Below are 11,811 nucleotides of genomic sequence, written 5' to 3'. Positions count from 1 at the left end.
GAAGGGGGCAACAGAGGATGAGATGGTTTAATGGCATCACTGACTCAACGGACATGAATTTCAGCAAACCCCAGGAGATAGTGAAGGACAGGGAAGCCTGGCCTGATGCAGTCCATGGAGTCATAAAGAGTCGGATATGACTGAGCGACTGAACAACAACAAAAAATACCTATTGTACATTGACATAAATAGCATTTTCAAAAATATTATATTTTCCAAAATGAAAGGAAACTTAGTGAGAAGAGTAGCAATGTTTTACATGTCTACAAATTTCTTTAATGTCTGGCATGACAGAAGACAGCTGGAATCTCTTCTGCATCTTCTGCATCTGTTTGATTATATGAAGAATATCTAGGCTCACAGAGGTATTTGTTTGAAAAAATAAAGTATTTCAATGGCCTTCCTATATAATTGTAGACATTTTTCTTTGATATTTCACTGAAATTCAAGAAATGGTAATTCAGAAAAAAAAAAAACTAGTTGCAACATAGAATCAAAAACCATATCAATGAAATTTTCATGCATCAGCACATTAAAATCTATTTGTGTATCTTGTGTTTTAAAAGCTCTTTTGCCCACTCATGATTTTGTAACATGATGTATTCATTTGTCATTTGGAAAATACTGGTTCACTGAGTTTTATACAGGATTCCCAATTGGTGATGCATTTTATTACAGAATATGAAAAAAAATTACTTTTTTAATTAATACCTCTATTGAGCTCATCAAATACATCTTTAAGTTGGGAAGCTGGCAAGCTCATGATGGCAGATATAACTTTTCCAAAACTCTAATTTTCACTTGAAAGCACAAATGTTATTATTGTTAACAAATACTTTGAGTTGTTTTCCTTAAAATGACATGCTCACTTTGTTCATTTTCGGGAAAACATCTGCCAAATACCCAAGTTTGTATAACTGTAGTTTATCAGTCATTCTTTCAAGTATAAATGATGCTTCTTTAAAAAAGCAGCCAACTCAGCTTATTAGTCAAGTGTACAAACTCTTTTGCTAGAGATAACCGTTCAACTCCAGTGTGTATCAGAAGTACTTCATGCAAACTCTCCATTTCATTCCATAGAATATTAAGAAGATGAATACTCAAGAGTTGAGACTCAATAAATTCATTTTTTTTTTTGTTTCTTCAAGAGCATTCTAAAGTGAAACTGGCTCTTTTTTCCTTTAAGTTCATGGCAAAGAAGAATACAATGGCTACTACTAGTAGAGTTTGGTACCACTCTGCTGATTTGTGCTAAGAAGTCGGCAGTTTTAGCTTTTGTTGCTTTAGCACCAACAGTGCAAATGTCAACAGAGTGAAAAGGGCAAATAATATCTTAGAATTATTATTAAAATTGTTTTGATCTGGCAGAAACCTGAAAGGGCTCAGGAACCCACAGGGATTTCTGGGCCACACTTTGCGAACTATAGTTAGACTTTTGTGGGGAAAATGAACACTTGTTTGCTTTGTTCTCTCTTTATTAGGTTTTCTGTTATCTGTTTCCTGGAACACTCAGTATAATATATTCTTGACTATTCCTTCAAATTAAAAACATCTATGCTTTCATTTCTTCTTTTTTAAACTTTATGTTTTACATCACTTTTTAAAATCTTTTTATTTTATATTGAAGTACAGTTGATTAACAATGCTGTGTTAGTTTCAGGTGTATGGCAAAGTAATTGAGTTATACATGTACATGTATCCATTCTTTTTCAAACTCTTTTTCCATTTAGATTATTACATAATATTGAGCAGAGTTCCTTATGCTATACAGTAAGTCCCTGTTGGTTACCTATTTTATTTTTTTTGGCTCCACCATGTGCCATGCAGGATCTTAGTTCCCCAACCAGAGTTCAAATCCACACCTCCTGCAGTAGAAGCACAAAGTTTTAAGCACTGGACCACAAGGGAAGCCTCCGGTTATCCATTTTAAATGCAGCAGTGTGTACTTGTCAATCCCAAATTTCCTAACTATAACTTCCCTTCCACCCTCACCACCAGTAACCGTGAATTTGTTCTCTAAGTCTGGCATTCACTTCTTAAGGCAAAAAGATTACCTTTTTCAGTTGAGTCTCTTCTTGTGTGGAGCCAGACATAGTTCACTCCTCAACATCCTGTGACTTTTTTCTGACTGGTCCATGAGGGCTATACTTCTCCAGGTACTGGAATAATGCTAAACAAGTCTCACACTACATGTGGTCACACAGCTTTGAAATATTTCCCATGACCTAATTTCTGGAATAGGAATCTTAAATGAGTAAAATTACTGAGCAGTAATTCTACTCTTTTCCATAGATGTATTTAGAAAATCTTCCTTCGCATTATTGCTGCGTCAATCTAGAGAGGCTGCTTGTCCCAAGAGACTTGAGTCAGAAACAGGGACACGACTGAAGTGACTTAGGACATGCACACGTGTGGATACTTAGTGGGGAGGAATCCTGCCATTTGACCATGGTCACCACTAACAGCAGCTCAATTATTTCCTATAACCGTTGGAATTAGTAAAATATTAGAATCAAAAGGAACCACAGGTGCCACCTACTCTTATTCTCCCTCCCTCTCAAGTGCAAGGGATAATTGCAAAGCTATTAGCAAATTCCATGGCTCCATGAACACCTCGTCTGTAAATACAACATGTAAATTTACTTGGTCATATAAATTTGGAGGACCTAAAACTTCCTGTAAGATTTAGAAGGCTGAAGAGATGCTAAAAATCCAGTCAGCAGATCACAAATGTTTCTTTTGTTAAACCAGTGTTCTAGTGATTTGACACACAATGAAGGGCAGAAAATTACCTCTAATTCTTTGAGGTTCAGATAGCATTTATACTAAAGAGACAAAAGAAAATGGCAGTGAGAGTGTTAATGCTTAATTGTTCGTGGATCACAATGTTTAACTCTAGCATCTAAATATCATGATAGTGCCAACAAACTGAACATTGTGATTCTAATTGAAATCATTTTTGTGTCACTTTACAACATTTATTTCTTTCACATTGTTTCAAATAAGTAGCTGCATTTATTCATCAGGAAATATACAAAACAGAATTCACTCTATTTTTTTCATGAAAAACGTACGATGACCTTGTATTGTGGTGAAATAACCTATGGCAAGCCTTGAATACAGTACCAAATGTGATTTCCTTGAAAATCCAGGTTTAAAAAAAAAAAAACAAAAAACACAAATCTAAAATTCAGTAAACAGATTACAGTACAACTGTTACATTTTCATGGCTTTTATTTTCCAACACAATTCAGCTGTGGCAGTTTTTCAGAGACTATAAACAGAAACATTGATAACATGTGGCAGTCTGTCTACGGGGCAGAGCAGTTCTGCTGGGTTCCCTTACTCTGTTGCTCTATGCCTGGGTGCCCTCTTCCAATAAAGTCTCTTGCTTTGTAAGCACATGTCTCCTTGGACAATTCTTTTCCAAGTGTTAGACAAGAGCCCACTCTTGGGGCCCTGGAGGGGGTCCTCCTTCCTACAACAAGTGGACCCACACAATTCAAACCTGTGTCATTGAAGGGTCAACTGTATTTATATATGAAGGTATGTGCCTTATATTTAACCTTTCCATTTTGAGATGATCAAAACCACATTGTTATCCAAATTAAACACTAGGAGAGGGTGGGAGGAAGAAAAAAATGTAAATGCCAAAAAATGTTCTGTGCCAAAGCTAAAATTGTTACTAATATTTCATTTTTAGTAACTTTAAATAATTCTTAAGTTCATAGAGTCATATTATCCAGATATTCTTTAATGAAAGAATTGTCAGGCATTATAAGCAGTAAGATTACATAAAATAAAATATGTGTTATGCACATTGCAGTAAAATTCTTAATTAGTACCACCTACACAAAGAATTGTTGGAAATGGAAAGTGTAAGGCCTTTCCCTTGAAGGATTTATGATCTAGTTGAAGAGATGAGATACACACAGAAAATGTTTAACATATGACAGTACCCCTGGGTCAAATGAGTGTGACAGTCTGAAGAGGAAAAGTTAAAATTTTACATAACCTCCTGCTCCTTCTGCCTCTGTAACTCAGCTTGCTCCTTGCAAAGCCTGGATCACGTAGGTCATGTAGTCTCAGAAAGTGGGGACTTAAAATACTAGGAGCAGGAGCTTATCTCACTCACCCTTGTCCTGCTGTTTGCAATTGCTGAGCCCCTGAAAAAGCTTAGTCGTGCCTGTCCATGTAAAGATCAGGCACCCCCCTCCCCATCTTGACTGCTGTTCCTGCGTGTGTGAAACCCCTTAGTTTAAACCAGCCTATTAACAGCTAGTGTTGCCCACTATAGTCTGTCTATAAAAACTCTGTAACCCCTTTGTTCAGGGCTCAGAGCTTAGAGTGTTAATTCCTCTGGACCTGCCTGCATAATAAACCTGAGTCCTTCAACTCTCCAAGTGCGGTGCTTGGTTTCTCGATTACTGGTTTCTGCAACAAGCCAATAACAACTATAAGAATGCAGAGGAGAGCCTGAGAATCCTCTATACATGTGGCTTTGCAAGGTTAGAATTTCTAAAGTTCTTTTTTCTTTTTTTTTTTCTTTTTTAATGCTGGGCCATTTAGCTGCAATTTGAGCTGAGATGCTATTTGTTAGAGTGTAGTGTATGATGCGGAGAAGGCAATGGCACCCCACTCCAGTACTCTAGCCTGGAAAATCCCATGGACGGAGGAGCCTGGTAGGCTGCAGTCCATGGGATCGCTAAGAGTAGGACCCGACTGAGCGTCTTCACTTTCATTTTTCACTTTCATGCATTGGAGAAGGAAATGGCAACCCACTCCAGTATTCTTGCCTGGAGAATCCCAGGGACCGGGGAGCCTCATGGGCTGCCGTCTATGGGGTCGCACAGAGTCGGACACGACTGAAGCGACTTAGCAGCAGCAGCAGTATACTGATGATTGCTTCTTAACCCTGGGATGGTTAATTATATCAATTGCAATGGTTTCATAGTACCATATATAACTATATGTATATTTTTAATGACAGTATTTTCCAAGCAAAGTTTAAAGACATTGAAATACCTGAATATCATATAGTCTTAATTTCTTAACAGCTGCACATCTTTTTTTCTCTATTTTTTGTGGTGCAAAGACTGCCTTGAGCTGGTTATTTTTAAGTAACAGACACAGGAAATGCTCTGAAAACTGAGTATAAGTTACTCTTTTGTAAGGGAGGTTTACATTTATAATGAAAATCTTTTGCAAGGATGTCTCCCTTTCTGTACCAGGAAAAGAAGGATGACTAAACCCCTAGAAATTCATCAATGGAGAAGGCAAGGCCTTAACTCTTCACAACAACTTTATCCTTGTTTACTGTGCTTTTCCTGGTCACCTCCCATAACTGACTCACCACCCCCAACATCTTTTTTTCCTTTAGCTGAAGATGGCATTTAAGGTGATGGCTTTGGTCATTTGGGGGAGTCATCTCAGTTTTCCTGGGTCTCTCATATGTATACAGGAGGTATACCTGTTATTAGACTTCTGTTTGTTTTTCTCCTATTAATCTTTTTTCTTGTTTTTACAGGGGTGTCTCAACCAAGAACCAAGAAGGGTGGAGGGGAAATTGTTTTCCCTCCCCCACAGCATTTTTTTTTTAAACTAGTTTTCTCTTAGTTTTGTTCAACAAGTCATTGTTTCACTAACCAGCCTCTCTTAATCTCTTTGAAAACAAGCAGGACAATGTGAACCCTCCATGTACAAAAGCATTTTTATGTTCCCCAATCATTGTTTATGGGAAAAAGGCTTTCAGCATCCTAGACCTTCCCTGAGTTCCAAATGGCAGTTATAATTAGGGAAATGAGGGAATACAATAAGAAACAAAAATAGTGCAGCAATGGAGCAGGGTCCTATATCCTCCTGGGTGATGTGCATAATTATCTGATACATATCTTCTGAGTTCTTCTACAGGAACTAAGGCCCCCACCCAGGTGGAGCATGGTAACTGCAGGCTGACCATAAGCTGTGGGCCCCAGACTGGTTGGAACCAGAAGGCTGATAACTGGGATTCCTGGAACACCACCCTGTTAACTCCCCAACAACCAATCAGAAGAAAATCACACCCCTACAGCCCTCCTCCCCAAATTCTGCCTATGAAAACTTTTCCTATAAAAACCATTGGGACATTTGGGCCTTTTGAGCACAAGTCACCCATTCTCCTTTCTTGGCCATGCAATAAACTGTTCTCTGCTCCAGATTCTGACATTTGGGTTTGTTTGGTCTTATCATATATCAGTCACACAAACGAGTTTGACAACATCTTTGCTTATAGGGGAAAATCTGATTATTATTTAAATAAATATGGCTTGACTGATACAGTAAGGAAAATGATAACCATATACAATCTTATCTTTGTTTTTCTGTAATGATTGTGCTCTTCCAGTCTTCCAGTCATAGTGAATTGCTTCACTAATTCAACAAGCATTTATGGAACACTTACATTGCACTTGGCACTATACTTGATATCAAGGATACAAAAATGAAAAGGGAAAACGTTTACATGATCATTTATGTTAATAATCGCAACAGAACATGGTAAACAAAAGCATTCAAACACTATCATATGGCACAAGGAACTCTGCCCAATGTACTATAATAACTTAAATGGGAAAAAATTTGAAAGAGAATAGATACATGTATATGTAGAACTGAATCATTTGAAATCTAAAACTAACAGAACACCTGGGACTAACACAACATTATTAATCAACTCTGCATGTATCCTAAGTTGCTTCAGTTGTGTCCAACTTTTTCTGACCCTAAGAACCATAGCCCGCCAGGCTTCTCTGTCCATGGGATTCTCCAGGCAAGAATACTGGAGTGAGTTGCCATTCCCTCCTCCAAGGAATCTTCCCAACCCAGGGATTGAACTCATGTCTCTTATATCTCCTGAATTTGCAGGCAAGTTCTTTACCTCTAGCATCACCTGGGAAGCCCAATCAATTCTACTCCAATATAAAAATTTAAGAAAAATAAAGGAATGTTAGTATCAAACAAACAACCACCATACTATAGTTTTCATGACATTTGCTTACCTTTCTAATCTCATCTTGGTCACTATGTTCCTGCCTCACTGGTTTTCTCTTTATTTCAAATACACTAAGTTCCTTTTCATCTCAGGCCCTTACACTTGTTTCCTGTTCCTGCATTGTTTTTCCCCTACATTCACCTGCTGGTTAAATCCTATTCACCCTACAGTAATCAATATGAATATCTTTTCTTCACAAAAACCTTAACTATCTTCTCAGATGAGGTTTTCTTCCTGTCATATGCTCTCTGTGCCCCCCTGTACTTTTAAATTTTAGCCCTTGCATGCTAAACAATGCCACTCCCCATCTGGTTCTACAAGAATGAAATCACGAGCCACTGCAGTCACTGACCTTCAATAACCCCTAAAAGGAGTTCAAGGTGGAAATCAGGGAAGAAGCACTCTGTGCTTTGTGAAAACCTGGCATAAAAGGACTTCACACATATTTTCAGGAGAAAATTTTATGAAACGTATTTCTTTCATCTTCTCATACCTAGAAAAGCTCTAAAATTATTAATGGAGACACATCTGCTCCTTGTGATTAGCACCAAACTTCCACCAAGATATGTGTGCTTGATCACACATATCCCCTTCTCCAAAATCTCTTATATACTGACCTCTCCCTCTACCTCTTCAGAGCAGTTCCTCAGAGCTATCTGAGAGTGTGTCACCTGGGCTAAAGCCCTTAATAAACCCCAAATAAACCTGAACTCACAGCTTTCATGTTGTACTTTTTATTTTTCAGTTGACACCCAAATCTCATTGTAATTAAATAATTATCCACGTAATTGCTTATTGTCTGTATCTCCCACTAGGCTAGACTGTAAGTGTGATGAAGACAGGATTACATCAGTATTATTCAGTATTATATTCCCCATGGACAACACAGGGCCTGGAATATAGAGTTGCTCAGTGAACGTTTGCAGAAGGAAGAGAGAAGAAAAGGAGAAAGGAAGATGAAGAAGAAGGGAAGGAGGGAGAAAGGAAGGAAGGAAGGCAGGCAGACAAGAAGATTGAATGTGCATTAGGAAGACAGCGACTTATCCTTGTTTATGGGAGTCAGAGGCACTAATTTTTGAGATTTCTCTTTTCATCAAAGCTATTTATTCTCAGTTTCTTCATAACCTCTTTTCTTTTTTTAACTTTTATGGATTTTCAATGGGTAAAGTGTCTGCCTGCAAGGCAGGAGATGCAGGAGACGTGAGCTCAATCTCTAGATGGAGAAGATCCCCTGGAGAGGGTCATGGAACCCCACTCCAATATTCTTGCCTGGACAATCTCATGGACAGAGGAGTTTGGTGGGATACACTCATAGGGTCCCAAAGAGTCAGACATGACTGAAGTGACTGAGCACAATAGTTGATTTACAATGTTGTGCCAATCTGCTGTAGAGCAAAGTAACTCAGTTATACACATTTATATATACTTTTTAAAATATTATTTTCCATTATGGTTTATCACAGGATTTCAGTATAGTTCCCTGTGCTATACAGTAGGACTTTGTTGTTTATCCATTCTATATATAATAGCTTTCATCTGCTAACCCCAAACTCCCAGTCCTTCCCTTTGCCACCACCCCACTTGGCAACCACAAATCTGTTCTCTATATCTGTGAGTCTGTTTCTGTTTTGTAGATAGGTTCATTTGTGGCATATTTTAGATTCCATATATAAGTGATATATGGTAATTGTCTTTCTCTTTCTGACTGACTTAGTATAATAATCTCTATTTTCATCCGTGTTGCTGCAAATGGCATTATTTCATTCTTTTTTATGGCTGAGTAGTATTCTTGTGTGTGTGTGTGTGTGTTGTACTGCACTACTGTACTTTTCAAGGTACTGTAAGATTAATTTTTTTTATTTTTGTGTTTGCTTTTTATGTATTATTTGTGTGGAAAGTTTTATAAACCTATTACAGTACAGTACTATATAGCTGGCCTTGTTAGTTGGGTACCTAGGCTTACTCTGTTGGACTTATGAACAAATAAAACTTACAAATGTGATTTCGGAATAGAATTCATTCATATGTAGATAATTACTTTATCTCTAGTTTCCAAACCAGGAAACTGTGCTAGCACTAACTTTAAAGTGACCTCAGTACAGTACAACCTCAGTTAGTTTCAATATGGGGCCTGCTGATTGCAGTTCCATACTCATCCCAACTCCTTCCCTCTTTAGTTAAATCTTTTGTGTTATACCTGCATCTGTGTCCACATCTCTATCTTGATGATGGAGAAAGCAGAAAAGAAACATCAAAAATTTGATCCTTTAGGTCATGTGTAAAACACGTTTTCACTCAATCTGCCCTCCATTCCCATGAATAATTATGAGTTACTCGTAGAAAGTTATTGCTATCAGTCTTAGAGAGATTAATGTGAGCAAAACTAACAATTCCATTCTCTCCAAGTTAATGCCTTCAGTCAGAGTTTTTTTACATTAATATAAAAAAGAAAGCAGACAAGACAAAATCAGCCTTCTTAGAAGCTTCAACAGCAATCTAGTCTCTTTCAAATATCAAACAGCAACTCCCTCTCTATATTTCAAAAGATTAATATAGCATTTGAAATTATCTTTTCATTCTACTTTTATTATAATGTTCTAATTTTAAGTTACTATAGTAACCACTTTGGATTTGAGTGAAAGCTTCATTATTGTCACTTTGTTTGATTTTGTTTTCTATTCTATCTATGTTGGAGTTAAAAAATGGAAAATAAATTTATCTTTTTTACTATTCTTTGAATATTATGGAGTGCAAAGACAATTCAGACAATGATTCTGTATGACTATTACTGGAACTATCTGTTTATATACTAATCAATGATGTCTGTTTAGAAACATCAGATTTTGTACTAGAGCAGACCATTGTTCCATATAATTAAACAAAGGAATGCTGGTAACTAATACTCAACACTCCACTAAAAAGCATACAACATGCAACTACTTCTGTGATATTTAATCATTATTATTATTTTTTATTTATTTTTATTAGTTGGAGGCTAATTACTTTACAATATTGTAATGTTTTTTGCCATACATTGACATGAATCAGCCATGGATTTACATGTGTTCCCCATCCCGATCCCCCCTCCCACCTCCCTCCCCGTCCCATCCCTCTGGGTCTTCCCAGTGCACCAGCCCTGAGCTTATTAAAGAACATCTATTTGTTACTTATATTGAGGAATGTAAAGATAGTGGTCATGATATTTACATCATAACACAATTTGTGCATTCAAAGAGAGGACCCCATAATGAATTAGTCTGATTTTGACATAATGTTCATCAAAATTACCAATTAATATAATTTATGTTGTCCATGTCTCTTTTTTAAAAATTCCCTATGTGTCTGATTATCTTCAACTGCTTTACCAGTTATCGCCCTTAAAAAACTGTAGACTTTGGGTCCAATGTCTTAGCAAGGCAGCAGCGGCAGCAGCACTCTCTGAGCTTCACTATGCTACCCAAGGATGACAAGAAGAATAAAGATGCCAGAAAGCTAGCTAAGAAAGACAAAGACCCAGAGAACAAACTTGGCAAGGCCAAAAAGAAGAGGTGGTCCAAAGGCAAATTTGGGGATAAGCTCAATAACCTCAATTTGTTTGACAGAGCAACATATGGCAAACTCTATAAGGAAGTTCCCAACTGCAAAGCTTAAAACTGCAGCTGTGGTCTCTGAGAAACAAGATTTGCAGTTCCTTGGCCAGGGCAGCCCTTCCAGAGCTCTTTAGTAAAGGACTTTTAAAACTGGTTTCAAAGCACAGAGCTCAAACTAATTTACACCAGAACACCAACAGTGGAGATGCCTCAACTGCTGGTGAAGATGTATGAACAGGTCCCACCAACTAAACATTTTGAAAAATAAAACTTTATTAAATCAAAAACAGTTGTTTGTGGAGATTCTCCAAGGCTTGTAATAAGTGTACTTTCCTTCTTCTGGCTGTGTTTTGGGGGCTCTAAAGTTGGGGATCATATCAAGCCAAATTCTTTGACTATCTATGCTATCTATTCCTAGGGTACAAATCTGCCATATATTTCTAGGGTATAGATCTTCTCAGGAGTATTTTATCCCCCTTCCTTTCCCTTCTTCTGCTCTGTTTAGGTCCAGAGAAGCCTTCTCTCTGGGCCTGTGGGGTTGGAGGATCAGGAGGTGACCTATTAGTTCTGATTTATCCTAATCTTGATAGTGTATACCCCTTTGGGATCCAGCTTAATGTAGATGAATGTATTATGTAGACGTCTCTACATTGAATGTGCTCTGTGCCTTGAATTCTATCACACTTACTCCTCCAATGTCTTCAAGCCAAAAGCAACTTTGGCACTCAAATAATCTGCTAGCCTCTTTGGTCAAAGTGTTAGTCTCTCAGTCATGTCCAACTCTTTTGTGATCCCATGGTCTATAACCCACAAGTCTCCTCTGTTCATGGAATTCTCCAGGTAAGAACACTGGAGTGGGTTGCCATTTCCTTCTCCAGGGGGTTTTCCAGACCCAGGGATCAAACCTGCATCTCTTACATCTCCTGTATTGTAGGTGAATTCTTTACCATCTGAGCCTCCAGTGAAGCCCATGCTTCCCCTCAGAATGGGCCTGCTAGGACTGCATTATCTTTTCAACTCCTCAGTGTTTTTTTTAGGGTAAGTTTCCTATGCAAATTTATTTATTTTTGGCCACACCAAGTGGTTTGCAGGATCTCAGTTTCCTGACAAGGGACTGAACCACAGTCATGGCAGTGAAAACCCAGAATCCTAACCATTAGGCCACTACAGAATCCCTGAAAATCCTTAGTGCTT

The 11,811-nt window shown here is 37.8% G+C and overlaps 1 pseudogene; it reads left to right on the top strand.

The window, feature by feature from the left end:
- Window positions 1–10,477: 10,477 nt before the first annotated feature.
- On the top strand, window positions 10,478–10,851 carry LOC122690399 (annotated as a pseudogene).
- The last annotated feature ends 960 nt before the right edge of the window (window positions 10,852–11,811 follow it).

Source organism: Cervus elaphus, chromosome X (assembly GCF_910594005.1).
Source record: "Cervus elaphus chromosome X, mCerEla1.1, whole genome shotgun sequence".
NCBI lineage: Eukaryota > Metazoa > Chordata > Mammalia > Artiodactyla > Cervidae > Cervus > Cervus elaphus.
Note: the sequence above shows the minus strand (reverse complement) of the source record. Positions and strands in the feature narration are given on the sequence as shown.